This window comes from Cynocephalus volans, chromosome 16 (assembly GCF_027409185.1).
Source record: "Cynocephalus volans isolate mCynVol1 chromosome 16, mCynVol1.pri, whole genome shotgun sequence".
NCBI lineage: Eukaryota > Metazoa > Chordata > Mammalia > Dermoptera > Cynocephalidae > Cynocephalus > Cynocephalus volans.
The window spans coordinates 35,537,463-35,554,347 of NC_084475.1; the positions used below are offsets into that span (position 1 = coordinate 35,537,463).

General features: G+C 35.7%; 1 protein-coding gene across 1 annotated transcript in view; it reads right to left on the reverse strand.

The window, feature by feature from the left end:
- Positions 1–16,885, reverse strand: part of PCSK5 (proprotein convertase subtilisin/kexin type 5) — a 399,384-nt gene that overhangs the window by 194,287 nt on the left and 188,212 nt on the right. The gene's annotated exons all lie outside the window — the stretch shown is intronic.

Consider the following 16,885-nt stretch of genomic DNA (forward strand, 5'->3'; position numbering starts at 1 on the left):
TTCATTCTCTTTCAAAGAATACGTATATACTAAAAGGCATTAGACTCAGTGCATGCATGTAATTCTTATCAGGATATTTATTCAATTCAGCCTTGAATTTCCAGGTGTTAGTTAACTGAGAAACGTGGTAATCATCATGCAGCCTGTGCAGTCATTTTCTTTTTTTCTCGCCCACCACCCTCTTTTTGCAAGAAATATTTGCAAGGAACATTTAAGAGAAGAGGAGAAAATTATTCACTACCCACCTTGAGGTGTGACAGGGACTTGGGGTAGTCTCTGTGCACCCTCTCTTACAGGACATTGGGATCTTCCAGGCAGAGAAAGAACATAATGATCTAATTGTAGCTAATTTTTAATGATGGGGGCTGCACATTGCTTCACTTTATACTACAGTTTCCCCATCACACTCACCACATCTGTGTTTTTTGAGGGTGGACTCCTAATAAGAAGGGCCCAGTGATCAGATTTTGGGACCTTCATTTTCTATCTATGTGAAATGAACCTCTCAAAGTCTTACTTTCTCCGTTTAGAATGGGGAAGCTAGTATCTACTTTACGTTGTTGTACCGATTGAATTGGTGCCTGGTGCATAATAAGCTATTAAGAATTGGTAGATAGCATCTTATTTTGCTAAATTATGAGTTGCAGCTCTTACTTGGTGGCTTGAATACGAAAGAAATGGGGAAAGAAAAGTACTATTGAGTTCTGATACCATTTGGTTATGCCCTCAGATGAAAAACAGAAGGAGAATTAGTTCTGCCATTTTCAAAATTTTCAGAGGAGGTGAGATTGGGTCTAGACTGTTTTGTAAGGTTTCATTAATAAAATAACTTATATTATGGACATTAAAACCCAACTATCTTAAGCTTTAAAAACATGAGAACAAGAAAAACAATTTTTGTTCTGTTTGGGTACAACACATGTTACAAAGCAATTTTAGAATGTGATAAAGTAAGAAACTCTCAAGAAAGGGAGGAGGGTTTTGTGATGGATCCCAGGAGGCAGAGAAGTTTTGCTTCTAAAACAAAAACCATAACATGGCCCTTTGCTGACTAACACTGAATCCACACGGTAATTCAGTAGACTGAATGTGCTATTGTCGGAAAAATCAGGAAATGTGTCAAGGGATAGTTCTGAATGCTAGTTTCAACATATGACATCCTAGCTCTGCCTGAGATGTGATGTTTATCTCCTTTCTCATTCCTCCTGTATTTACTTGGGTGAGAGGCAAGAGCAACAAGCAAAAAATTTGAGTCTGGAAAGACATTCCATCCACTTATTATGAAACAGCAGAATCATCCCAAATGAACATACACGTTTTTATTCTTGCGTGAGTAAACAGCAAGACACCCAGAAATATACTCGAATATGATAAATGTCTAAATCAACCTAGTGATTTTAAAATAATGTTTAATACACAGTTGACACTTTCACATTTTAAATCTTACTCTTTTGGAAGAAAAGAAAAGAGGTAAGTTTCCCATGTTACCTATCACCAGAGCAAGATTCCTTCAGAAATATCAGGCACAGGGTTCTGACCACTGGGAGATAAACATTTTCCCTAGTGAGCCTTAGCACTAAAAATATAACAATAATAGAACAGGGAACATTATTGATCTTGTACCTCAATCGGCTGTATTCTGGAAGATTCAGGAAGCCTTCTGCATTCAACTCAGCCTGAAGAAATAAGTTACCAGTTCTCATGCTGAGTTGCAAAAACTAGTTTGTCTTGGGGTGCTTGCAATTGGAAAGAAGAAATTAGCTTCAGGAAATACATGTGGAAAGACGGATGTGTTTGGATGATTTTACTCTGACATTTGATACTGTATAACTTCAGAAATGATCTAATTATCTAATTTGAAAATTTCCTGAATTTCATCAATATAAAGTGAGGAACATAATATAGGAAACCATTAAATTTGGAATCAGTGGTGTTTCTAACCTGTGGTTAATTTTTTAAAAAATTTTTAATTAAAAAATTTTTAACAACATCTATCAAGATACCTGTGGTTAATTTTGATAGACATTATGTTTTAGTTATTGCTAGTACCCTGAAAGGACTCTTGTTTGTGGGGAAGTCTGATTCACATCTTATTTCCTATTTGTATTTATGCTCACAGCAATCAGGGAGCAGTAAAGACTAAGTCAAACTATCAAAGATCTGGTAAACCACATATAGAGAAAAGCAGAGAGAGAATGCTGTGAGCCTATTGGCGGGAACTCCACAGTCCACAACAGCAATGTAGGATCACCTAGAACTTACCTCCCTCTGCCAAGTACCTCGGACTCACACTCCACCAGCCTCTGAAAACCAAGACCCCTCTCACCTCCAGAAACTGGAAGACTGAACACCAAGAGCTTTGGAGCAAGCAACAGCCGAGAGGTCAAAAGTCTAACTGACTTGGAGAAATAGAGCAGTGTCTCTCAACCCTGAGCCTGGTGACAACTGCCCCACAACAAGCCACAAGTACTTACACTGCGCACCGTTCAAATTTCTGCCTGGAACGACCAATTACCCTTAAACAACAATATACACTGAAAAAGTAACATTTATAAATGCCTTCAGGATCTGGGTAGCTACTGATGACCTTTGAAAGCAATGAAATGAACATGACTTTCTGGGGAATTCTGTATACGTAACCCTTTCCAGTTAAGAAGTTTTGCATCCTTTCCTGACCTTTTACTAATAACCAACATTTAGCAAGCACTTGGCCAAGGACAGGCACAGTATGCTTTACAGGTATTATTGCTGTGTTATCTGGAAAACGGTATGATGTAGGTAATATTCTTATTCCCATTTCACGGATGACACAAATGAAGCTTAACTCAAGAACACAGGTACTAACTGGTAGAGCTAATTGGTAGGATTCAAACCAGCTGGACTTGGCGGCAGAACTAACACTATCAGCCACTATGTATTGCTGTTTCCAGATAGATCCACAAAGGTGAAACACACATGGATTTGTCAGGTGGTTCTTTGACAATTGGATCAAGAAGGCAAGTCTGGCATAGCATGTCCCCATGGCCACACAGTCTTTGTACACGCACTTTCTCAACTTGGTTGCTTGATTTTTGTTTACCATAGTGTTCAGGAGGTTTTTGAGTTTTAATTGGTTTGTAGGTTCTAAAGGCCTAACTTTTGCATACTCTATGAAAGGCAAAAAGAAAAATATCACACCAGGAAAGTCATATTATTTTTATAATGTAATATTTTATATGTATACTATACATCATAACATTATTATATTATTTGATACCATTATTTTTATGAATTTGTCATCTTGCCTGCAACGGTCACACTGTGATATAGTTCACAGCCTGATTAGGCAACGTTTCTTCTCAATGAACCTCAGCTGAACCTCACCTTAAACACTTCCAGTTTCCAGTTGCAAAAACAAGATAATTAATGACACTTTCACTACCTGGTGTTTGTCTTACATTTTTGTTCTGAGCAGTTCAAAGTGTGTCACAGGCTCAACACTCAGTTTAGAAGAAATAGGACATATCCCAGGAGAGATATTTTGCATAGTGCTTTTTGTTGAGTTTCTAGGTGCAACTGCTAGCACTTAAATTAAAAAAGAAAAAAATATATTCCTTCACCAAGAGTTTCCCCAGATAACTCTGCAGATGTGTGAGTGTTCAAAATAAATATGTACTTGGTGGTCTTTAAAAATAATGACCAATTTGAAATCTTGGGTGACTGAGTCACCTACACTTATTAAAAAGAGAGAAATGGCCCCCTCCACCAATGGTCTATTAGAGTGAGCAATTTAGGGGCAACTGTGAAAAGGGACGACAGACAGAGAATTTACAAATAAGAGGAACAACAGCAAATACAGATGATAAAAACCAATTCCTAAATAGGGCAATCTTCTTATTTAAAAATTACTCTTTTATTTAAAGCAATTTTGTCTAATGAAATGACGAGGTACTATGTGGAAAAGATCGATGGGGAAATTGCATGACCAACTGGCAATCATCCAAATATCCAATTTCCTAAACACTGAACAACAATCCAAGACCGAACTAGTCTCCTGCCATGCTTCTTAAGATTATGTAAAACAGAAATGGGAACAGCAGCCAAACTAATGTCATTGTACCGATACTAAAGAAATCAACAATTATGGGAACAAATTCATTGTGAGCTGGAACAATAAAAATGAGTCGAAGTATTTAAAGCCTATGGAGATTGGTAAAAACATTACTCTAATTGCAGCTGGTGGGTGAAAATGGTGATTCAAGAATAAAACACCAACCATCCAGCAAAGAATACCAATCTCTTCTTTTGTCAGGTGATGAAGAACCCAAAAGGATCATCAGATCGTCAGTCCCACTGTGAGCAGGAGTATCTACTACTGGGGTGCATTTGTTTTGTTTTGTGTTCTATATTAATTAAAAAGTTCCAGACCTAATATTGGGTTGTAGTATTAGAAAACACAATTAATACCTTGAGATTTAGAAATGTGACTTATATTGGTATCACCCAGACACTACTCATGATCTATCCATACCTGAAGTCCGTGGAAAAGAAGAAAGAAAAGGCACAACTGGTTCATAACAACGCAGATTTACTTTTTATTTCATTCTCCGTGATTCCCTGAAACTAGTCTAAGCCAAAGAAATCTGTCCTCTAAACACACTTAGAAAAGATAACCCCTAATTTACAATTAAAGACTTTGATATTTAAATGGAAGTGCCTTCTTTTCCTTATGAATCCTGGCTGATCACTACGAATATTTGTCATCATGCCTAAATGACCACAACTATGTTTTCTGTGGCTCCTACAAGCAAACAATATTATGTTTGCCAGTTCAGTAATCACTTCCTTGAAATACTCTGCTACATAAACTCTTATGGGATAAAACTTGAGGAAAGGTCAGACAGAGGTACACTAACTTGAGACTGCATGCATGCATGAAATCATGTCACAATTGTGAAGCTTTCCACCAGTTCTCCCTGTACACTCAATTTTCTCCAACACCAACGTACTTCAAAAGCTCATGGAAAAATAGAATTAAAAGATACTACGAATCTTTCCATGAATTTTTTGAAGTACTCTTATAGTACCACGAATATGACCCTAAAGGCCTCTCTTTATTCAACTCATAACCTGGAATCTAAGTCTGGCCCTCATTTTTTCCCTCAAGCATTAAAACCTTTTGGAGTAGACAAAATGTGACTATATGAGCGCTTCCTCTCTAACCTATCTCTTTTCAGCCTGTGACAGACTCTTGCTCATTTTCCCTTTTCTGCTCATTGTTCTGCTTATTCTCAGGATTTGGCATGGATATGTATGCAATTATAGGTTAAAGACCCAATCCTGCCGGAAGACACTGTGACTCTTATTTCTATTTCTCATTCAAATCATTTTCAAAATAATAATAAACATAGCTTCTAATTGCATGAGAATGGTGTAAATTATGCTTTAGAGTCAGGAAGACCTAGCAGAAGTCATGGCCTGCTACTTAGTAGTTCTATAACATTTGACAACTTACTGAACCTCTCTAGGACACAGTTTCCTCAGTTACAATGTGGAGATAATAACATTTTTTCTGCAAGGTGGTTGCAAGAATTGGAAGTAATGAATATAAAGAGCCCTGCACATGATAGGCTCTCAAAGAGAATAGTCATAATTTACTGAGATCGACAACCTACCATAAGAACAGAAGAACTATTTCCTGAATTTACACTAGCATTTGATGAATCTCCATTTAATTAGGCTGTTTTCTTCGATGTTCCTAAATTTTAATAATACGATTTTTAGTTTTGCTAACAGATTAATAAAATACTATTTTCAGCACCTTGGTATATTTCTGCTTATTGAAAGAAAAATGCTACTAAGATCTGTCATAAAGATCTGATTTTGACAAGTGCATGGTGTAGGGTACCATCTGACTGGCTGACTGTACTCACTGTGTTTGTGACAAGTCCTCTCGATTGGTGGGAGATCTTCCCTTTCGATGGTTGGCCTTTGATGTTGTGATATTATAGAGGATGGTGAAATGTTCTTTGGTTTGATATCAGAGTGATTTATAGTACAATAAACAAGGACTGCAAGCATACTTATTCCCTTAACTAAATTGCCAGATTGAAGAGCTTTTGTTACTTTCCTAGACAGTTCAGAGACCTGCAGGGTTGTCACCCTCAAAAGCCAGCAGTTAAATCCCTGGACAGGCAACAGTCATAGTCGGTTGTATCTCTCTTACTACTATCATTCTAAATTATGTCACAGCCTTTTTCTCCCATTATTTTTCTTCCTGTTAAATACGAAGGATTAAAATGATGCTTTTCTAGATGCTTATTAAAGTCTACTTTTAAATTAGCTTTCTTAATGTTCAGCTTCAATTTTAAACTTTAATAAAAATCACTAAGCATTTTGGATTCTAGAATTTGAAGTTAATGTTATATGACTACTTTAGTTTATAATAAACTCCTAGTTTAGTTATAAATAAACTCCTGGTTTGTTATATGAATTCCAGCAGTCTTTCTAATTATTAGACATGAATAGCAACAAAAAAAAAAATCCTAAAATGACACACAACTCACACAGGAAAAGATGAATAAAAATAAAAATCTACTATGCAAATTTTGCAGGTATTTCAAAGAACCCTATGGCTGATGTGACGGAAATGAGAAAATAATTTTTAACTTTCTTTTTCATGGCTTCCTTCTACTATATTTGTTGGGAGGCCAAAACTGTCTTTCCAGAGTCGCTGATGGTGAGCAGTGTACATGAGGCAGAAGTCTGACTAATAAAGCATAAGTCTACTGGGCATTTCTGAGAAAGCCTTTGTTTTCCTGCTGCAGGCATTGCTAATCCTGCATCATTCTCTCCTTCCTCCTTTTATCTGGAATGTGAATGTGAGGGCTGAAGCCATGGCAAACATTAAGAAAAGACCAAGGAAATAGCAGACTTTGGCCTTGGTAGCTTTTAGCTTCTGAACCAACATCTTTGACTGCTAACTTGTGGATTTCTTGTACAAGTCACTCTGTCTTGCTACTGAATACACTTCCTGAAAGATGTTATCTCCACAAGTACCGAGTACTGGAAGGCATGCATTGAATATTCACTGTGTGCCAGGCACACTGTGAAAAGTACTTTACATTCAGTATTTCATTTACTCCTCATGAAAATCCTGTGAGACAGATCCTGTTATTACTTTCTCTTTCAAAATAAGGACATCAAGGCACAGAAAGTTTAATGACCCTGTTCAGGATCCCATGAGTATCAAAAGCTGAAATTGGCCCAGGCAGTCTGAGTCCAGAGCCTTAGCTCTGACCACTTCTGTCTTATACTGGAGCAGGGGCCACGATGGGGAAGGAAATGACCCTCTCCTCACCCGACATATTCTCTTTAGACGGATCTTTGCCAAGGTCACAGAAATGGACCCGGTTTTGTCTACCATCTCACCTTGCAATGGCAGATTCGAGCAGGTCTGTGCTTGGATGCTGAGCAGAAGGAACAGCATCACACCCTTTCTGAAGTCACAGTTTCTCATTAAGAATGAATAACTAGAAAAAAAAAAAAAAAAAAGGAAAGGGAGAAAACAGAGGAAGAAAGAAAAGGAGGAAAAAGAAAGAAGAACCAAACATCAGACAAGAGTACAAGAGACAGGAAGAAAAGGCAAAGAGAAAGGAAAAGACAAATAACAGGAACATAGAGCTTACAGAAAGTGCAGAAAAAAGGGAATGTGGGCCCAGGGCCTCAGCCATGCCCCCCTGACACCCACAACCAGCCCAGCAACAACCACCGACCACCACAGGAAGTGCCCTGGGCTTTCCTGAGCCAGGAAGTTGGGGGTGAGGGCTTCAGTCACATCCCCATGACATCTGGATCCAGCCCAGCAATGACCAAGCCACTGCTGGAAGCCCCCTGGTCTCCCCTGCAGGAATGAGGGGAGTGCCACAGGCCTCGATCCCACCCCTCCTCCTTCCTCCTTCTCCCACCCTATTTCCTTCCCCCTTCCTCTCTCCCCCTCCCCCCAACTGCTCTGCAACACCATAGAATGTAAAAAAAAAAAAAAACGAAATTAATATATAAGCTTAAAAAAGGGAATAAATAAATAAATAAACAAGTAAAGCCAGCCAAAATGCTAAATGGAAGCTGAGAGACAGTAAGAAAGACTACAACGAGTGTAAAGTAGTATTAATAAAAGCTAAGTTTGCACTGGAGGGAGTAGATTGATATTGTGGAATTGATATTGTGGAAAACTGAGTTGATGTGGAATACAAACCTGAGAGCTTTTGCATGTTTTTTAAGAAAATAATGAAAAGATGACAAGGAAAGACAACGTGATAGATTTGGAGGACAGAAAACAGAAATCCAGCTTCAGAATACTAGCTCTGTCTTTCTCTGAGGACTCACAATTACTGAGTCTTTACTACTTACCAGAAGCTCTGCTGGGTGCTTTCTGTACTTTACTTAAAGCGCATAAAACAATGCGGCGAGACAGGTGACACTATTATTCCCTTTTCACAGATGAGGAAGCTAAGACATAGAAAGCTTAGGAATCTTTCCCAAAGCCATGTAAGTAGCGAGAACCAGAACAGGAATTTGAAGCCGGGCTCTCTCATCCTCCAGAGCCTGAGCTCTGAAGCCCAAAGTGAACTTTGGCAGTAATCAAAGTCACTATGGATTAAAAATGTCCAGGGGAGGCTAAAAGACTCAATGTTTCAGGAAATATTAATAAAAAGAGTTGCATCTTCTAGACTAGTCCTAACATATATACATTTTCATTACAAATTCAAAAACATACCTATCCTAAAAACTTCTGTCCAGGAATTTTAAAGAACTAAACAAAACAGGATTTCTGGCTGGAGACTTTCTCCGCAAAGCCAGTCTTAGGGGACAATAAAAGAACAGTTAAAGCTATTGAAAGGAAATGAGAGAATTTTATACTAAACTTGTGTGCTTCATGAATGGATGCAGAAGACACATATTTGCAGAACTGAGAAAATATACTAACCTACCTGTCTACAAACACATACTCTGAAAACCAAAATGAAACAGGCAAATAATTTAAAGATTTATTTGTTTATCAAGAAATAAGTCAAAATTAAAACCCTGAGAATGTGTAGTTGTTGTTAGGAAAGACCTAAGGACAACTCTAAAATAAACACCGAGTTAAGAGTTAATAACTGTTTTAACAGAATTCTTCTAGGAAGAAAAGAAAAATAATGCTAACAAATAAGTTAGCTAAAGTAGTCTGTTGAATGAATCCAGATTATGGCATTAAAGATGGGAAAATAAGTAGACGAGGGCAGTAAAACAAATGTAAGCCAAGTTTATACAGCAAGGAGCCAGACAGGGTATCTCCCCTTCTATAAGAATTCTTATCTTAAAATAGCTTTATTTATTTATAACTATCAAAAAAAATTAAAGACTAGGCATAGATTTTTCCTCAAAACACACAAAAGTGTATGAATGGCAAAATTAACTGCAAACCATATAAAATCTTAGAAACACTTTAAAGGACAAAGAAGTTGAATTTACTTGAGATGCAAGGTGCTATCTCACATAAACATCTAACAACATGATACGTGGCATCAAAGTGGATAAATTAAAGACTTTAAGAAAAAAAAAGGAACTGATAGAACCACAGTAGTGTTCAGATAATTTAATCCATTTATTTCAAGAGAAAGAATATAGAGGATTTGTTTACATAATAGATATAATTTAACAATATTACAATATATGTCCTATGAAGAGTCATTTTTTAAAAACACGTCATGGAATCAACTAAAGAGTTTTGAAAGAAAAGCTGAGGATAATATTGCGCCAAGAGGAAATCTCAACAATTTTCCTAAGGAGAAACAATACCTCACAAACCACCAATGTTACTGATTATGTACCCTTATTATCTGACCACAATGCAGTGAACCAAAAAAAAAAGGCCAATACTAAATTTCAATAGTGACAAATTTTATTAACCACCTAAAAGTACTTTTCTTTTTTTTTTTTTTTGTCTTTTTCGTGACCGGCACTCAGCCAGTGAGTGCACCAGCTATTCCTATATAGGATCCGAACCAGTGCGCCACGGGCTCGGCCCTAAAAGTACTTTTCTTAATTGTCATCCTATCAAAGAGGAAGCCAAAACATCATTAGAAAATAATGACGGTCAACCTGAAGTGTGTTCAGAGATAAATTCATATCTTTAAAAAATCTTATTAATGAAAAAGGAAAGATAAATGAACCATGACTCGACCAATAAGATTCATAAAAGAACAAAGATGAATCCTACGGAAAACAGAAAAGAAACTAATGAAATACAAAAAGGACAACTGAAGACAACATGACTATCTAGAAATCCAAGAATTGGTCCTTTGAAAAACAGTAACAAAAAATCTAATCCAGAAAATAAAATGAAAATGCCAATAAAATAACTTCCAAATATTCAGGCAGCCTTAAAAACAAATAAAAGGATGTTTATAGTATAAGAAAATACAATAATAATTGGCTAATAAATTGAAAATCTTATGAAGTGGACTTGGTTATGCAGAATATATGAGGATACTTTAAATAGTTCATGGAAAGATCAGTATTATCTTTTAATTTTATTTTCCCATAAAGTTTCTGAAGTACCTTCACAAATAAAAAAATTAAAATTGAAATGATTTACCAAAATATTACCTTTAAAAAAGGCTTTGGGGCGAGACGCTTTCCTTCAAACTTACAGGGGCAGCAATCCCAGGCTCTCCACAGCAAAAACAAGTTGCAAAATTCTGCAATTTATTTTGTGAATTTAATACTACCTGATACCAAAAATTTACAGAGACAGAGGGCAGTTTCAAGGTCAAACCGACTTGGGTTAAGATACCTGACTCTTACTACCTGTGCTACCTTATGCATGAGGATTAAATGAAATGAACCATAACACTTGAAAAGATGCCCTTTATATGCTGTAAGTGTACAATTAATGTTAGCTAGCTGCAGTAATCATAAGGCAGAAAATACACACACACATTATTCAGTAAAAGAAACTAAATCTCATTCAGGACAATAAACTCAAAGACATAAATAAAATATGCCAAAACTAACCAATAGCATATCAAAGAACTAAATTTAATTCATCAATATAAGCAAAGAATAATATAAAGAAATCTATTATTCTAACACATTATATCAACAAATCTAGTGTGAGAAACTATATGTTAATCTCAACAGATATTAGCAAACAAACATTGACAAAAAAATGGAACAGAAGGTTTAAAAAAAAAAAAGAAAAAAAAGAATCCAGAGAAAATCAGGACCTAGACACGAAAGCTTACTGTCATTCTGAACATTGGGCTTATTATCACCTAACATTGCTTGAATGGTTAGCTAACGCACGAGAAATAATAATGTGATGATATCAGCTTTCATGTTATCAGTACTTTCCATATACCTACATTCAATTCATCCTAGCAACAATCCTGTGACTCTGAGTTATTGGCTCACATTTCAGATGAAGAAACTGAAATTCAACAAGGTGAAGAAATGCAATTTTCACTTGCTCAGGGCTACCCAGGTAGTAAAGGTAGAGGCAGGATTGAAACTGAAGTTAGCCTAACTCCAAAACCTGAACTTATCTGACCAATTTGTATCACCTTTCAATAATAAAACACATAAATGAACAGAGACAAGTATTGTTATTGTCAGATGCCATGTGTATATTCTGTAAGAACAAAGAAGGTCTAATCAGCTAGAACATAATATGAATTAAAGGGTCTAGAGATAAAAACATACAAAAACAATAGCTCTATTATAGATAAGCAATAACCAGTTAAAGGCATATTGGTAACATCAAACGAATATTTACTATTCCCCCAAAGTAAGTCTAAACTGTAAAGTATGGAACTAAAGACAAGCCCAAAACTTTGTTATGCCTATAAAAAGATCTGAATAATCGAGAGAGAGATTTTCTTGAATGGAAAAACCAATTGTTTGTTTTAAAGAAACCAGGATTTATACGATTGTGATAAATTGTCACTGGGATTGTTGTTGGAACACGACAAAATGGTTCTAAATTTTTATCTGGAAAAAAGACCAGGCAAGAATGTTTAAGAAAATGTTTAAAATGTTAAATGTAAATGTAAAAAGACTTGACAGAATAATAGAACAGAAAATGCTAAAAGAGATCTTCATAAATGCAACAACTGAAAGAATGCAAAATGAACTGTTTTTGGCGGAGATGGATTACTGAAATGACATTCAGCAGATGAGATCCCTATTAAAATTCAGATCCTTACACTTAACAACAAAATAAATTCTAGTTGGTTAAACACTGACAGTGAAAAATGAAACACTAGATAAAAATGCAAGTCCTTAATTAAGAGATTTCGAGATAGAAAAGGACTTTCTAACCTAAGCGTTCTTAATCTGGAGTCCATGGATTACCCTTAGGTAGCAAATCCCCTGCTACAGGTATATTTGGGCTCATTTTAGGGGAAAGCATACATAGTTTTCATCAGCATACATAAGATTCTCCAGGAGGTGCCAAAAGATCAGTTATGACTATCTAATTGAAGAATTCATAAAGAACACATATATTTGACTAAATAATAATTTAAAAATAGAGGGAAAAACTCTATCTCAAAACAATATAAAGAAATCTTGAAAGCAAATGAAAAATTGATAAAATATTTGCAATAACTAGGGCCAAGGGGAAACATATGGAGTATTTAAATACAGGTAAGAACAATAACTACTTGAGAGTATGAAGTGATTTGCCGAGGATTCAAAGCATCACTACCTTTTTGAGTGACTTTGAAACACACCTCTGAAATTCAATTTGAGTATCAGTTCTTACAATTTAAGAATTTCTCAACACCCAGTTTCCAACAACTGAACAGAAGCAGCACCTACGATAACCTGAAACCTTCTTTAATATAATCTTGCTTGATTTCAGGTTGGACAACACATTGTTTGGTTAAGAAGGTTGATTAAAAAAACTTTTTCACATCCTCTTGACTTCCCCCCCATCTCCTCCACCACTTCCTCTTTTACCCCTAATGTATGATTTCCACTGGTCTTCCAAGTGTCTGAAATATAACCTCAACAAAAAATAGTAAAAACAAACAAACAAACAAAAAAACTAACTGGGGGGCGGGCAACAAAATGACTAACAGGATCTGAAAGGAAAGTAACAAGCAGATTAAAGACAAAGTGTGCAATATTCTCACAATAAATGTTATATATATTAATAATATTTGGAACTAGCATCACAGTGTTAGGAGTTATTGTGCTATTCAAGCTTAAAATAGCTGCTGAATGTTGACTGTGTAGGGAGAGTTTTGATTTGTTTATGTGTGCATGATTTATATTCTTTTTTTTTACAAAGATTCTGCATTACTTTGGTGATCATCTAAATTTTTAAAAATGATCCTATTGCTAGTAATATCTGTGATCATGGGATCGCTCTTCCTGGGATCTGTCAACGTTAAATAAATATTTATTTGCTTCCACTACACTAGTCGCAAATGAGATCAGTGGGATGTCTGCAAGCACCACTGTGATGAAAAAGGCTCTCAGTCGTCCAGATTTCAAAGACTGACAATGTGGTTATTCAGTGTGGGAATCAACGTGAGATTGGTTACTCTTAATTTTGCTAAATAAGGACCGCATCATTCCATACAAGTAAGCAAATTTTATACCGATATAGTATATAATTTCAAAATAAGTTACTTTAAAAATTATTTTAAAAAAACAAAAAAAACATACCTTTATTTTTAAATAACCTACATTACAGTACCATTGTTATTTTCCTTTTGTGATCCTTGAACATTCTCGCTAAATAGCATCTCTACAGACCAGATGGTCTCTGGGCAACCTTCCAATGTTATGATTTCTCAGACAAACTGATAACAATTATTTTATATTCCAGGTATGAGATCCCATGTAATCGAGAGTTTTAGCAGAATGAAAATTATAACATTGAATACATCTGCTATGAAAAATAAGGCCATTAGATGTCAACTCCAATGGCATCTAAATTCAGAGCAGTGAATAAGAAGTCAGCATGACTAATATGATTACTCCTGCATCAGGCTCTCTCCAGGAAGCTCTCCGCAACATTTTTTCAAGTCGTTTGTAAAGGTTTCCAATAGCTAAATAACAGGTGGACTCCTCTGAGAGCCGTTAAGAGAGCACATCTCCCTATCTTGGATTTCATTCAAATTTGCTTCCTTCATCCCAACATTCTCTGGTTGTGTATAAAATTTTTCAGATAAACTGGAGGGTCCACTGAAGGTAGAAAAATAAGGTTTTTTACTCTATTCTTGTTGGCTGGACAAACGATTTTAATCTTTGAAGGGATACCAATTTTTAATCATCTATAAGCATGTTTCTAAATTTTGTTGTAGGAATATTTTTAAAAATTATGGATCATTCAGGCTTTGCTCCTTATCATTTGGCCTTCTATTCTAAGGCACTATTGGAAGAAAAAGGTGAAACGTGGTTAATGTTGCCATCCAACAATTACTCAGTAAAAACTCACAAAGACCAAGTATAAATTGAATCACTTTTATGACTCCAGTTACAGCAAAAATGCTGTCATCTCATTGACGGCCTTGCCTTATCCTTTCATTATCTGCCAAAATTTACCCTTTCCTATCCTTACCCCTCCATCCTTACCCCTGTGTCACAACGCAATGCTTTGCTTTCATTTTTCCTTCATGTCAGGTATAATTATCTTTACTCTGTGCCTCTCTTAACTGGAATGCGGGCTCTACAGGAACCAGGTTCAAGGCATCGTGTATGTTGTGCTCAGACTGTTTTATCATTCCTGGAAGCTCTGGCGTGGACCACGTGTGTCTTCCTTACAGATGGATTCCAGTTCTTAGCACAGTGCTAGGCACATACCGAATTATAAGACTATCATGGTTTGCAACTATGACTTGTAAGATGCAACACAGTTTCAGAAATGTATAAATAATGTGTTTCAAAAGAAAATAATTATACTAAAAAGCATCACTCAATAATTATTTCTTGAATGAATGAATCAACATTTAGAATGAGTTAATTTTGGACTTCTTGGCACTATACCCCACTAAGTACAGACACCTGAATAGATACTTATCCATACTTTTGAATGACTATGGGGAAAGTTCCTTCTTTCATTCATTCAGTCACTCGTTCAACACATTTCTGATTGCCTGGTATATACCGAACTTTGTTCTTGGTGCTGGGGCTATTGCTGGGTACTCACTCTCAAGACAGTTCACAGTCTAAAGGGGTTTCTCACTGTGATCTATGGACCACTTGCAGGTGAATCACCTGAATTATTTTGAAGACTTCAAAAATCTGTATTTTTAAACAAGCATTCCTGCTCAAAGTTTTATCTCCCTTCTCCAAACTCATGGCCCTTAGAGTTTATAGCACCCATTTGTAATTATCCATGTCTTACAATAGCTCTTAAAATAGAAATGTGATGTGACAGGATGGTGGGTTCTGGTGTCACATTGCCTTGAGCTCAACTTCCAGACCATCACTTACTAGCTGTGTGAATTTCTAAGCCTTATTTTCCACATCTGAAATATGGTGATAATGCCTACTTTAGAGTGCTGCTTTGAGGATTAAATGAGATTACTGATATAAGCACTCAGCTCAGTGTTTGGCATAGAGCAAGCATTCAGTGAAGGCTGACTGCTGTTTTTTTCCATCATTTTATCTCTTAATATATTTACCTTTTTGCATTATGCAATATCTCCACACTCAACTGGGGCCAATGACAACAATCTTTTGTCTCATATACAGGATGTCACTGGTTAGGGATGACTATACTAGGATTCACAGACTTATTGTTTTTCTGGGATATGCAAAGAATGTAAAACTTTCTCTTAGTCACACATATAGTTACTCAATAAGACTCAGAACCATGATAAAGAAAGAAATAAAAACCCAAGATGGTAAGAAATAATGTAAATAATTGCAAATAATGCAATCTTCTTTTTATGTTGCATGTTCTTTTCCAGGTATCACAGTTTATTTAATTCTGAATGTGTTGCTTGGAGTCTTTAACACATCAAATGCCATAATCAGCTTGTTGATGTTGGAATGAATGAATCTTATGTGTTAGTGAAATGACATGCTTTTCAATCTGTCATTTATATTTCCCTTTTCTCTCATACTGATGGCAAAATGCATTATAATTAAATTTAAAAAAAAAAAAAGAGAGAAAAGAAGAATGCTGGAGTCAGCTAAATACAGAAATTAGATTCGAGTGTGACCAGGAACAATTACACTCTTCTGAGCAAATAACACAAAAAACCCTAAATTTTATATGACAAAATGTCCTGGAAGTGAAAAATTACAGGTCAAGGCATTGTAGGCAAAGACAAGATCAATTCAAAACTCAGCCTAGGAACACTTGGCATATAAATAGACTTGAATTTTAACTGGGTTTCAATATAGAGCTTAGAAATATATCTGAGAATTTTCAAATACAAAGATAGCCATATTTGATGAAGCCATCCAGTGAGTCATTATGTGGAATGTCTTTTAGTATGCTTTGACAAAAGAGATTAAGTAGCAAGCTATGATGTGAAACTAATAGACCCTGAAAAAAGTCTTCTCCTTTTCTTAGTAAGGAAAATTATATTTGATAGTATTTGATGTGTTACCATAGGCACTATCAAGAACAAAGATTTCCTAGCAATGAATAAACTCCACAAACACTCAAGAGACTAAATTTAAATACTAATTTTTACATATTTCTTGTAAACTCCCTAAGTCATTGGTACATTTTCTAAGCAAACTTATCGGGTAACTGCATAAAGGTTAATTTGTTGTTAATACACTATTTAAATTAAAGGACACAGAAGCAGATGAGCAATTTATAATGTAAATAAATCTGTATTCTTTATTTTCTTTCACTTTTTAAAAATGTAATCTGTCTCAGTCATTTATA